General features: G+C 55.6%; 1 pseudogene; it reads right to left on the bottom strand.

Annotated features, from left to right (window-relative positions):
- Positions 1-7,246: 7,246 nt before the first annotated feature.
- Positions 7,247-8,902, bottom strand: LOC147118928 (uncharacterized; annotated as a pseudogene).
- Between the last annotated feature and the right edge of the window lie 493 nt (positions 8,903-9,395).

Raw genomic sequence — 9,395 nt, 5'->3', positions numbered from 1 at the left:
CCCAACTCCTCTTTCACCCCTACTCTCCAACCCCCCTCACCCCAACTCCTCTTTCACCCCTGCTCTCCAACCCCCTTCACCCCAACTCCTCTTTCACCCCTACTCTCCCACTCCCCTCACCCCAACTCCTCTTTCACCCCTACTCTCCAACCCCCCTCACCCCAACTCCTGTCTCACCCCTGCTCTCCAACCCCCCTCACCCCAACTACTCTTTCAACCCTACTCTCCAACCCCCTCACCCCAACTCCTCTACACCCCTACTCTCCAACCCCCCCTCACCCCAACTGGTCTTTCACCCCTACTCTCCAACCCCCCTCACCCCAACTCCTCTTTCACCCCTACTCTTCAACCCCCCTCACCCCAACTAGTCTTTCACCCCTACTCTCCAACCCCCTCACCCCAACTCCTCTTTCACCCCTACCCTCCAACCCCCCTCACCCCAACTCCTCTTTCACCCCTACTCTCCAACCCCCCTCACCCCAACTCCTCTTTCACCCCTACTCTCCAAACCACCTCACCCCAACTCCTCTTTCACCCCTACTCTCCAACCCCCTCACCCCAACTCCTCTTTCACCCCTACTCTCCAACCCCCCTCACCCCAACTCCTCTCTCACCCCTACACTCGAACCCCCCTCACCCCAACTCCTCTCTCACCCCTACTCTCCAACCCCCTCACCCCAACCCCTCTTTCACCCCTACTCTCCAACCCCCCTCACCCCAACTACTCTTTCACCCCTACTCTCCAACCCCCCTCACCTACAACTCCTCTTTCACCCCTACTCTCCAACCAACTCACCCCAACTCCTCTTTCACCCCTACTCTCCAACCCCACTCACCCCAACTCCTCTTTCACCCCCTACTCTCCAACCCCACTCACCCCAACTCCTCTTTCACCCCTACTCTCCAACCCCCCTCACCCCAACTCCTCTTTCACCCCTACTCTCCAACCCCCCTCACCCCAACTCCTCTTTCACCCCTACTCTCCAACCCCCCTCACCCCAACTCCTCTTTCACCCCTACTCTCCAACCCCGCTCACCCCAACTCCTCTTTCACCCCTACTCTCCAACCCCCTCACCCCAACTCCTCTTTCACCCCTACTCTCCAACCCCCCTCACCCCAACTCATTTCACCCTTACTCTCCAACCCCCCTCACACCAACTCCTCTTTCACCCCTACTCTCCAACCCCCCTCACCCCAACTCCTCTTTCACCCCTACTCTCCAACCCCCCACACCCCAACTCCTCTTTCACCCCTACTCTCCAACCCCCCTCACCCCAACTCCTCTTTCACCCCTACTCTCCAACCCCCCTCACCCCAACTACTCTTTCACACCAACTCTCCAACCCCTCACCCCAACTCCTCTTTCACCCTTACTCCAACCCCCCTCACCCCAACTCCTCTTTCACCCCTACTCTCCAACCACCCTCACCCCAACTCCTCTTTCACCCCTACTCTCCAACCCCCCTCACCCCAACTCCTCTTTCACCCCTACTCTCCAACCCCTCACCCCAACTCCTCTTTCACCCTTACTCTCCAACCCCCCTCACCCCAACTCCTCTTTCACCCCTACTCTCCAACCCCCCTCACCCCAATTCCTCTTTCACCCCTACTCTCCAACCCCCCTCACCCCAACTCCTCTTTCACCCCCTACTCTCCAACCCCACTCAACCCAACTCCTCTTTCACCCCTACTCTCCAACCCCCCTCACCCCAACTCCTCTTTCACCCCTACTCTCCAACCCCCCTCACCCCAACTCCTCTTTCACCCCTACTCTCCAACCCCCCTCACCCCAACTCATTTCACCCCTACCCTCCAACCCCCCTCACCCCAACTCATTTCACCCCTACTCTCCAACCCCCCTCACCCCAACTCCTCTTTCACCCCTACTCTCCAACCCCTCACCCCAACTCCTCTTTCACCCCTACTCTCCAACCCCCCTCACCCCAACTCCTCTTTCACCCCTGCTCTCCAACCCCCCCTCACCCCAACTCCTCTTTCACCCCTACTCTCCAACCCCCCTCACCCCAACTCCTCTTTCACCCCTACTCTCCAACCCCCTCACCCCAACTCCTCTTGCACCCCTACTCTCCAACCCCCCTCACCCAACTCCTCTTTCACCCCTACTCTCCAACCCCCTCACCCCAACTCCTCTTTCACCCCTACTCTCCAACCCCCTCATCCCAACTCCTCTTTCACCCCTACTCGCCATCCCCCCTCACCCCAACTCCTCTTTCACCCCTACTCTCCAACCCCCCTCACCCCAACTCCTCTTTCACCCCTACTCTCCAACCCTCACCCCAACTCCTCTTTCACCCCTACTCTCCAGCCCCTCTCTTGTCTTCCATGGAACGTACACTGACATTTGATGTCAGTCAGGATTTGAAAGAGATTTACAAATGATTCTAGAGGTTCTGAGTTGGGATCTTTCTTTATTCTGTCCACTCGAGGAGTGTGATAACAGACTTTCTCCTGTGAATATAGAGCTGGAGAATTGGGTCATGATGGGTTTACTTGTTCATCTTGTTGACTCTAAAATTTGAGTCTTGTGGTTTCAGACACCAGATAATCAAGCTCACAACAACAGATTGTCTTTCACTGACTTTATTAACAGCAGTGCAAAGATACAGACAGAGTATAGTTACCCGATCCGGAGAACAGAGATAATACAGTGGATTCAGGGCTCTCTTCTCCCCAGGTCTGTTCTAACAAGCTGCGACTACACTGGCGACATTTATATTTAACTTGTTTACTACATTATTGACCTGGCCCTGCCCAAACCATAACCACAAGGATATCTGTGCATTGTTCTGACTGTGACCACAAGGCTGTGTCACTGTCTCACACACACACTGGCCTAGAAATTCAGTTGGTTGCGCCAGCCGGTAGCGCCTTAGGAGGAGTAGATGTCGGGCGCTAGGCGGCTAGCGGCCGGGCGCAGCGCGATCTGCGCCTCTCCCCAACTTCACTCACGATTTAGCGGCGGCGCAAAGTCTTTGCGCGTGCTCAGCTGCGCGCGCAGGTCCTGACGTCATTTCTTCATGCAACGCCCTTTGTGCGCCCCAAACCGGAAATTCAGTCGCGACGCCCTCTTGTGCGCCTGGCGCCCCTAGCGACTGGTAGAGTGGAACGGTGCTCAGTCGATGCGGGGCGCGGGGGGCGCAAATTAAAGGGCACTCCTCCTGCACTAGAAAAGGCTGCCATTTCGCAGCACTCCTTCTTGAGAGACGGATCTTTGCAGAGAGACCAACGTAGAGAGCTTTCTGCTTTGGCTCAACACTCGGACAGGTACTTGTGGCTTCAGGCCACAGCTTTCCACTTGTCTTTGCCTTCATTGACATATCATTGTTTGCTAACATATAATGGGGGCTGCAATGGGTGCAAACGCTGGCCTTCTCCATTGCATCCAAAGGGCTCACAGACGCCGTGAGAGAGTGGCAGTCCTGGCTAGACGGAGAGGGGGCAACAGGCGTCAGGAACGGAGGCCTTACCCACCCAGGGTATACCGCCAGCAGTTCTCCTATCTCAACATGTCTGAGGAGCAGTGTGTTCGGAGGCTGCGATTCCGAAGGGAGGTGGTCACAGAGATCTGCCACCTGCTTGGCGGTGATCTGCAGCCACAGCTGAGGAGCAGGACGTCTCTGTCAGTGGCAGTGAAGGTGACGGTGGCTCTCAACATCTATGCCACCGGCTCCTTCCAATCCGCTACTGGGGACATTTCCAACATCTCCCAGTTCGCCGTGCATTGCTGCATCCGCCAGGTGACCAATGCCCTTTTCAAAAGGAGACGTCAGTTCATCTCCTTCTCCATGGCCCTTGCCAAGCAGCAACAGCGTGCAATGGGCTTTGCAGCATTCGCGGGCTTCCCCATGGTGCAGGGCGCCATTGACTGCACGCATGTGGCTTTGCGGGCACCTCTGGAGAATTCCAAGGATTACCGCAACCGGAAGGGCTACCATTCGCTGAACGTCCAGCTGGTGTGTGACCACAGGCAGCTCATCCTAGCTGTCAATGCCCGCTTTCCAGGCAGCAGCCACGATGCCTTCATCCTGCGCCAGACTTCTGTGGCAGACATGTTCCAGGCCCAGCCTCACCCACGAGGATGGCTTCTCGGGGACAAAGGCTATCCTTTGTGTACCTGGCTGATGACCCCGCTCCGTGCGCCCAGCACCCCTGCTGAAGAGGGATACAACGAGAGCCATCAAGTGACCAGGAACATCATTGAGCAAACAATCGGCGTCCTGAAGCAACGGTTCCGCTGTCTGGATCATTCCGGTGGAGCCCTACAATATTCGCCGGAGCGAGTCTCCCATTTCGTGGTCGTGTGCTGCATGCTGCACAACCTGGCTATCCGCAGGACTCAGCCACTGCCACCAGAGATTGGAGGACCACCTGAGGAGGAGGAGGAGGAGGAGGAGGAGGACCAGCACAGGAGGGAGGCAGAAAGTGCAAGGGCCGCCCGTCGCCGGCTTATTGAACGTCGGTTCTAGGCCCCCTCTCAGGGAATGGCTTGTGCCAATGTCAGCAGATGAATGTAGCCGCTCTACAAGCCCTCAGCCGAGCAGGGCAACCAGGACTTGCCAAAAAAACCATGCACAGTGCAATTTAACAACAATAATTTATTGCAAACCTCTTCCCTTCCCACATTACAACCTCATGTGGAGAAGCCCCCTCCAAAAACACAAAACTAACAGTCACGGCCTTACAAAAAGAAAGAAAGACACCAGTCTCGGCCTTACAAAAACACAACTGCACCAATCTCGGCCTTACAAAAAGCACCAGGCATTTGTGCATACCTTCTACTTTTTGCCCTGCGAGGGCGATGCCTTTCGCATCCTTGCCTGGCCCCTGCCCGCCCTGCAGCTCCTCCTCAATGGGAGCCCAGTGGCTGCAGCAAGGCTGGGGGAAGGCTGCTGAGGGGCAGATGGCGAGACGGCAGATGCCCTTGGGGGTCGGCCTGCACCAGCTCTGGCCTTGGAGTGGCCGGCTGCTGACTGCTCCAACTCTGGCTGGGCGGCAGCAGTCTGTCCAGCGGCTCGTGGCAGCTGCAATGGCGGAGTGGCAGTGTCGGCTGCAGGAATGGTGCCAACCTGGCAGATCGCAGGTGCTCGCTGGTCGCCTGATACAGTGGCACTCGCACGGGCCAGCACTGCAGCATGCGCAGCAAACAGCTGAAGAACAGACTGCTGGGCTGCTGCTGCGCGGCGAGTGCCCTGGCGATGCCTGGCTGATCCAGCGAGGGTGGCAGCAGTTAGTGCCCGTGTGGCCCTGGTCTGTGTCCGCATGACAACAGCCAGTGAATGGACGGCACGACTGAGCACTTGGCTCGACGCCGCCTGTGCTGCCGCGAAGTCCTGTAGACTCCTGGCCTGTGCTGCACTGAATTGATCCAGACTCCTGGCCTGTGCTGCTCCAAATTGCTGCACACTCCTTGACAAAGACTCAATGGAGTCAGGCATCCTTGCCACTGCAGCCATGAGCTCATTGTGCCTACGCTCAGCCTGGACGGCCATTTCCTCCAGGAGCCGCACCTCCTCTGTGCTGACCGTCGCAGGACTGGAGGCCGCACTCACCCTCTGGGGAGAAGTCCGCCGAGCTTCCCCACCCCTCCTGCGTTGCTGCAGGCCGCTGGGCCCCGGAGCTTCACTCTCCTCCGACCCTTCCCCCCGGCTCCCCTCCAGGGAAGACGTGTCCCCTACATCGCCATGGGCTGGCGCGGCTGAGGGTGGCACTGATGGGCCGGCTTCCTCTTCCTCCTCCTCGTATTCCGAAGCGCTGACAGTGGCAGCTTGAGGGCCCGCCTCCTCACCTGGCGATTCACCATCTGAAAGCAGGAAGGCACAAGAGTAGCTTTAGAGTGAGGACAGGGCGGCAGCGAGGGAGGCATGAGTGCTGCCATTCACTGCATTGGTCGGACAGTGGCAAAGGATGCTGATCTGAGGCGCAAGTGGAATGAGAGAGGTCAAAAAGGTGATGCCCTCACCATGGTGCCCAGAACAGGGTCGGCATCTCCACTGGCGACGGGTCCAATCAGCCGGCCTCCCATAATGCGCTCCACACGCTGGTCGAGGTCGGAGAGCTCTTTTACGTCAGGACGGCCTCCCCCGGTCTCACTTCGTTTCCGCCGGTTGTGCGCCACCTTGGCCTGCAAGAGAAAGGATGGCCTCTAAGTACAGTGTCAAGCCCTGATCTTGCCTGCACTGCCTCCCATGGTGGAATAGCCCTGACAGAGTCAAGCCTTGACCTCGCCTGCACTGCCTCCCATGGTGGAATAGCCCTGACAGTGTCAAGCCCTGATCTTGTCTGCACTGCCTCCCATGGTGGAATAGCCCTGACAGTGTCAAGCGCTGATCTTGTCTGCACTGCCTCCCATGGTCGAATAGCCCTGACAGAGTCAAGCCTTGACCTCGCCTGCACTGCCTCCCATGGTGGAATAGCCCTGACAGTGTGAAGCCCTGATCTTGTCTGCACTGCCTCCCATGGTCGAATAGCTTGTACAGTGTGTAAAGTGCTGAATGTGCAAGTGATTTTCATGACAGTCCCATAGCTGCTGGATGAGGGCTGGCCATTAGGGCTTTCAGGTCCCTTTGCCCATAAAGTGAGGTGCACATGCAGGGATGAGGAGGACACTGGAAAGGGTACTCACTCTAACAACCCGAGTGAGGTCGTTGAACTATTTCCGGCATTGCACAGGAGTCCTGGCAACCACGCTGTTGGAAGACACCCTGTTTGAGACCTCCCTCCAGGCTTTCCGGTAGGCGCTGGGCAGCGGCCTCCTGCCACCTTCTGGGAACAGAACATGGCGCCTGCGCTCCACTCCGCCAACCAACACCCTCAGGTCACCGTCGCTGAAGTGCTGCGCTCTCTCCCTGGCCTTCTCCATAGCCCTGGGCGTTGTACAGGTGAAGCTGAAGTGGTCAGGCCTAGGTTGAGGGCTGCAGTGTGCAGGGCGTGGCAGGCAAACAAATCCACCCTCCCCCTTTAAGAGCTGACCGGCGCCAGAGTGTCTGCCGTCAATCAACAACTCGCCGCACCGGCGCTGCGCCTGGCCTCGGGGGTATCGCTCAGCACCACCGGCTTAGCGCCTAATGATAGTCGTGCATCGCCTGTTTTAGCGCAGCAGCAACCTCTTGGGGCGATGCGACTGAATATCGGTGAAGGTGGCGCGACTTTGCGCCGGGCGCAAACTTTAGCGGCCGCCCGACTTTAGCGCCCCAAACATGGCTATACTGAATTTCTAGGCCACTGTTTCCTTGTTTCACATCTCCATACACAGACCATCTCTTTACACATCCCCTTCCATCCTCAATCAACGTCATTGAGAAATAGATTATCTGGTCAATACCACATTGCTGTTTGTGGGAGCTTGCTGTGCAGAAATTTCCTACATTAGAACAGTGACTACACTTCAAAAGTACTTCCTTGTCTGTAAAGTGCTTTGGGACGTCCTGAGGTTGTGAAAGGTGCGATAGAAATACAAGCCTTTTTCCTTCGATAACACTGGGACAAATCTTCAGTCATTTTCTATTACAGGCTCTCTGGAAGGTGTGGGGAGCTGGGACTTGAGAGTAACTGAAGGTGTTAGAACTGAGATAATCTGGAGTTAGAAAGGAGAAAAGGCCCAAAAATGGAACAGTCGGTAACAGGACATCAATTAGTCTCCTCTTATCTTGGAGGAAACAAATACTCGACACACTGCTAATTTGACATTTATCCAGAATATTAAACTCCAGCCCAGTTACAGGAGTTATTCTCATCAGCAGAAACAAACCCCAACTGTCAGAATGAACATGGTTCAGCCCTGGATGTGATTAACAGCAGCAATAATTGCAGAAGCGAACCCCCGCAGTCACTTGTGAACTCGCTGGTGTCTCAGCTGGTGGAATGACTGTGTGAATCCCTTCCCACACACAGTGCAGGTGAACGGCCTTTCCCCAGTGTGAACTCGCTGGTGTCTCAGCTGGTGGAATGACTGTGTGAATCCCTTCCCACACACAGTGCAGGTGAACGGCCTTTCCCCAGTGTGAACTCGCTGGTGTCTCAGCAGGGTGGATGAATCAGTGAATCCCTTCCCACACACGGAGCAGGTGAACGGTCTCTCCCCAGTGTGAGTGTGTTGGTGTGTCAGCAGATCTCTTCTGCTTTTAAAGCTCTTCCCACACTCAGAACATTTGAACGGTTTCTTTTCAGTGTGAACAAGTTGGTGTTCAGTGAGGCTGGTCAATCGAGCAAATCCTTTCCCACACACAGTGCAGGTGAATGGTCTTTCCCCAGTGTGAACTCGCTGGTGTCTCAGCAGGTTGGATGACCGAGTGAATCCCTTCCCACACATGGAGCAGGTGAACGGCCTCGCCCCAGCGTGTGTGTGATGGTGTGTCAGCAGATCTCTCCTGCTTTTAAAGCTCTTTCCACACTCAGAACATTTCAAGGGTCTCTTTTCAGTGTGAACAAGTTGGTGTTCAGTGAGGCTGGTCAATCGAGCAAATCCTTTCCCACACACAGTGCAGGTGAACGGTTTCTCCCTAGTGTGAACTCACTGGTGTGTCAGAAGGTGGGATGACTGAGTGAACCCCTTCCCACACACAGAGCAGACAAACGGCCTCTCCCCAGTGTGACTGCGCCGATGAGTTTCCACCCGGGACGGGGAACTGAATCCCTTCCCACAGTCCCCACATTTCCACAGTTTCTCCATGGTGCGGGTGTCCTTGTGTCTCTCCAGGTTGGATGATCAGTTGAAGCCTCGTCCACACACAGAACACGTGTACGGTTTCTCCCCGCTGTGAATGGTGCGATGTTTTTTCAGGCTGTGTAACTGGTCAAAGCTCTTTCTACAGTCAGTGCACTGGAACACTCTCACTCGGGTGTGTGTGTCTCTGCTTTTCCAGTCACACTGATGTTTGAAATCTTTTCCCACAGGCAGAACAAACAAACATTTCTCCTTCCACATTCAAAGGCCGATGATATTCAGGTCCTGATGAATGGAGGGACTCTGTCAGATCTTGATGTGATGTTTGGTTTGAGTTTCCCGTCTGTAAATCCTCCCCTTCTAACACCCTGTAAAAGGAGTTTACAAAAGTCATCACTGGAAGTACAGGATAGAAATTCAGAACAGACAATTCCAGCTCCTATGGAACATTCTTTCCTCTCTTGTTCCCCCAAACATGTGGTCCAATCAAACTAAAAGAAGCCAAAATAAGCAACAAAGTCCCAACAAAAGCAAAGGGAACCTTCCCAATTAAACCAGAATGTTGTTCCCAGTGTCTGAGAGACACTCTGTACCCCGAGGTGCCCACCGGTCGAGGAAGGTATCCAGTGAACCGGTGGACACCGCCTGCTCCCTCTCCAGGGCCACCTGGGCAGGGACAAGACCACGGGAGAGAGGCAGGCAGCCAGAGTG

This window comes from Somniosus microcephalus, chromosome 4, assembly GCF_052327205.1.
Source record: "Somniosus microcephalus isolate GS21.2 chromosome 4, FLI_Smic_1.0, whole genome shotgun sequence".
Classification (NCBI taxonomy): Eukaryota; Metazoa; Chordata; class Chondrichthyes; order Squaliformes; family Somniosidae; genus Somniosus; species Somniosus microcephalus.
This window is presented reverse-complemented; position numbering and strand designations above follow the sequence as displayed.